Source organism: Anastrepha ludens, chromosome 2, assembly GCF_028408465.1.
Source record: "Anastrepha ludens isolate Willacy chromosome 2, idAnaLude1.1, whole genome shotgun sequence".
Taxonomy (NCBI): Eukaryota; Metazoa; Arthropoda; class Insecta; order Diptera; family Tephritidae; genus Anastrepha; species Anastrepha ludens.
This window is the reverse complement of record NC_071498.1, coordinates 54,992,900-54,996,832: the sequence shown is the minus strand read 5'-3', so window position 1 is coordinate 54,996,832 and position 3,933 is coordinate 54,992,900.

Sequence of the window (3,933 nt, the reverse complement as noted above, 5' to 3'; positions counted from 1 at the left end):
TACATTAACACCACCTTTGCTTGAAATTGCTCCAGCTTCACGCAACAAGAAGTTCGTCTTTGAGACAAATGATCTTCTGATCTTGCGTTGGAGAGGTATTTTTATATTTTTGGACCTCGTCCGGTTTAGTGGCAACGTTTTTAATTTCGGTATACCGTTGCACCCATTTATTTATAGACGTTTTCGACTTCCTGAAATATTTTGCTGCAGATGCACGATACGTGTTCGAACCTTTAGGGTGTGTACAGTACATCAGAGCACTATTTCAAATCAAGGCTCGCTTTTTCAATTTCTCACAAACCTAACAAATTGCGCAATGCGTATTGCGAAAAGGATAGGTCTATTTAGAGAAATTACAATTTTTTATATAAGCTCCTATGATTCCACGAGCACACAAAGGGCTACAACAAGTTTTCTCAGTTCGGACTTTTATTTGTCCTTGCTATATCCGTGTCCAAGGCTCCTCGTCGGCTACCTTGCTGGTTCCAATCAATCGCATTATGGGTGATGTCGTTCGGGTCTCTTCTCAAAGTGTGTTCAAGCCACGCCCACTTTCTTTTGAGTATTTCCATTCGCATTGTAGTTTGGTTCGTCATAACCCATAAGTTTTGGTTGGATATGGAGTTGGGCCTGAAGATGCGAAGTACTGTACGGAGGCAACGGTTCACAAATATTAGTAAGTGGCAAGTCTGTGGCTGCGGAATTTTTGTTTTTGATTTTTGTTATCAAATCTTTCATGTGACTTTTTGCACTTATTGCTTGTTTATATGAATTGATACTCAGAGATGGAAAGTAATAATTTACATTAGGTTACAACTTACAAAACCAGGTTACAACTTACTTTCTTCCCCGATTCTGTTGTTGTTTTACAAAAGGTTGTCAAAGGTTGTATAAGATTGGAGAGCCTAGAGCCTTAGCTATCGCCCAATGAAAGTTTTAGGGAATTCAGAGCGAAATTGAGGGCCTTATGGGACTTTTACTAAAAAAAAAAAATGTTCAGGAAACTTCTAGTTAGAGAGGTTTCTTCTTCGATTCTGTTGTTGTTTTACATCCGATTGTCAAAAGTTGTACATGGTTGGAAAGTTTAGAGCCTTAGCTATCGCCCGATTCAAGTTGTAGAGAAATCAAAGCAAAAGTAAGGGACTTTTACTGAAAAAAATATGTTCAGGAAAATTCGAGTTAAATAGGCTTTCTTCCCCATTCTGTTTTTGTTTTACAATCGATTGTCAAAAGTTGGACATGGTTGGAAAGTTTAGAGCCTTAGCTATCGCCCAATTAAAGTTTCAGGGAAATCAGAGCAAAATTGAGGGCCTTATGGGACTTTTACTGAAAAAAAATATTGAGAAAACTTCGAGTAGGTAGGTAGGTAGGTAGGGTGGTTGTCGCAAGACACACTTAGACCTTCGGCAGGTCCATTGTGATACCACTGGAGCTTATCCTTACTCTACGTGTTCCTTTTCAAACCATCCGGTTGCTTTTAGATGGGATATGCCCGCTACATCGGTTAGAAATGCTGTATCGAGAGTGCGCAGCCTTCTCATAGCTAGGCTTTCACACTCACATAAAAGGTGTCTGACTGTTTCCTCTTCTTCTGTATTAAGACAGCTTCTACAGAAATCGAAGTAAGGGAGTCCTAACCTTCTAGCGTGGCTGCCTATTAAGCAATGACCAGTTAAAACACCTATCATTTTTCTTATAGATTCTCTGTTGAATCGTAGCAAGATCTTCGATCGACCGCTGTTCCAGTTCGGCCATGTCTGTCTGCTTAGTTCGCATGTTGTGAGGTTTTGCCAGATTGTATTTACCTTTTTGATGGTTTCCCTGTCTATAAGTAATTTACAAGTAGCTATGGGCATGGGTATCAGCGCCTTATCCGGTTCGAGACCGAGCGTTGTACCGGTTCTTGCAAGCTCATCCGCCTTACAATTTCCTGCAATGTTTCTGTGGCCTGGTACCCAGATAAGGTGCACCTTGTAGCACTTAGATACGTCATCTAGTAGTTTAAAACATTCTAGAACTGTTTTTGACGAGTGTGTTTTTGATTCCAGCGCTTTTATTGCTGCTTGACTGTCCGAGTAAATGAAGACTTCATTTGCGGATAATACTCTCGTTTTTATTTCTTTAAGTACCTCTTTTATGGCAGTGACTTCCGCCTGAAATACACTGCAATGATCAGGTAAGCGAAATGATTGGCATACTCCGAGTTTGTCGGAGTAGACCCCTCCACCTACTTGGTTGTCCAGTTTTGAGCCATCTGTGTAGATGTTTTAGTCATTTATCTTGACAATGAGCCCATTATCCCATTCCTCTTTGGAAGGAAAAACTGTGACAAAGGATTTATCGAAATTGATGTCCTTGGTCCTACAGAAATCCGTTGTGCTGGGAATGCAGGGGAATTGTTCTAAAATTGAGGAGTGCCCTCTTTGGTACGTTCTGAGTCGGCCGATTTCTCTTAGTCTGAGAGTTGCTTTGGCAGCTGTTTGCTTACCGTACTGCTCTATTGGTAAAATGTTAAGCATAATATTTAGTGCATCTGTGGGTGTGGTTCTGAGGGCCCCGCAGATGCAAAGACTGGCCATTCTTTGTACGTGTGCCATGGTTCTTTTGACGTACAATTTATCTAAAGCTGCCCACCATACTAATATGCCGTATGTTAGGATTGGTCTGACAATTGCCGTGTAAAGCCAGTATACGATAGATGGGGAGAGACCCCAACTTAGTCCTATTAGCTGTTTACAAGAGTATAGTGCTATTGTCGCCCTTTTTACTCTATCTTCGACATTTGCCTTCCATGTTAGCTTTCGGTCTAGTATTAGACCTAAGTAGCGGGCCTCATCACTAAATGACAGTGCCGTTCCACCTAGAGTCGGAGGAGTTATATTTGGAATTTTGTGTTTCCTGGTAAATAGGATGAGTTCAGTTTTATTGGGGTTGACGTTTAGCCCATTTGCTTTTGACCAGTTTTCAACCATGTTTAGTAAATCCTGCATGACTTCTATGAGTGTATTGGGGAATTTCCCCCTTACTACATTGCAACATCGTCCGCATAGGCTACAACGTGTTGTCCTCTCTCCTCTAGGCTCTTTAGCAATGAGTTTAGTGCCAGCACCCATAGGAGAGGGGACAGCACACCGCCTTGAGGTGTTCCTCTGCTAACTTTTTTCTTGATCTCTGAGTCCCCTAGGGTTGCGATCACAAATCTGCTCAAGAGCATGTTTTTGATGAACTCAACCAGAGCGCCAGAGATCCCGAAATCCGTCAGTGCCTTTATTATGGTATCCGGTAGGATGTTGTTGAATGCGCCCTCGATATCTAGGAAGGCTACCAGTGTGAATTCTTTATTATACATTGACTTCTCGATTTCTGTAACAAGTGAGTTAAGTGCTGTTTCGGTTGATTTCCCTTTACAGTACGCAAGTTGTGAGATGCTGAGCTTATTAGGGCTGACTTCGAGTTAGAGAGGCCTTTTTTCTTACAACTTACAAAACCAGTAATTTAAAAAAAAAAATTAACTTCTACGTTTCAGCACCCCTCTTAACTAGAGTTTTTGTTGTTGTTGTTGTAGCAGCACAAACATTCCCCATACCTGCATGAGTGAGGTGACACTTCTTGGCCGAATATAAATAGGCGTCGCTCGGACTGTCCAAACTGACTGTATTTATGCTGGATGCTACCAAAATTTCACTAAACTTACCAACTTAATTTTTTCAATTTTTGGCCGCACGCGTTACACTGTACTGCGTTAGCAGCACAAATTGTTACAAAGTGCCTTAGTACATAGTTGCTTACCCCCAACAGCTGACCTTATTTGCAGCAATCCGCTTTTCTAAGCAGTACTACTACTCACACATACATATATACATCCACAAGAGCACGTGGGTATGCGTGTAGTTGGCAATCATTGGAATTCATGCTTTGCTTATTTGTAGTCAA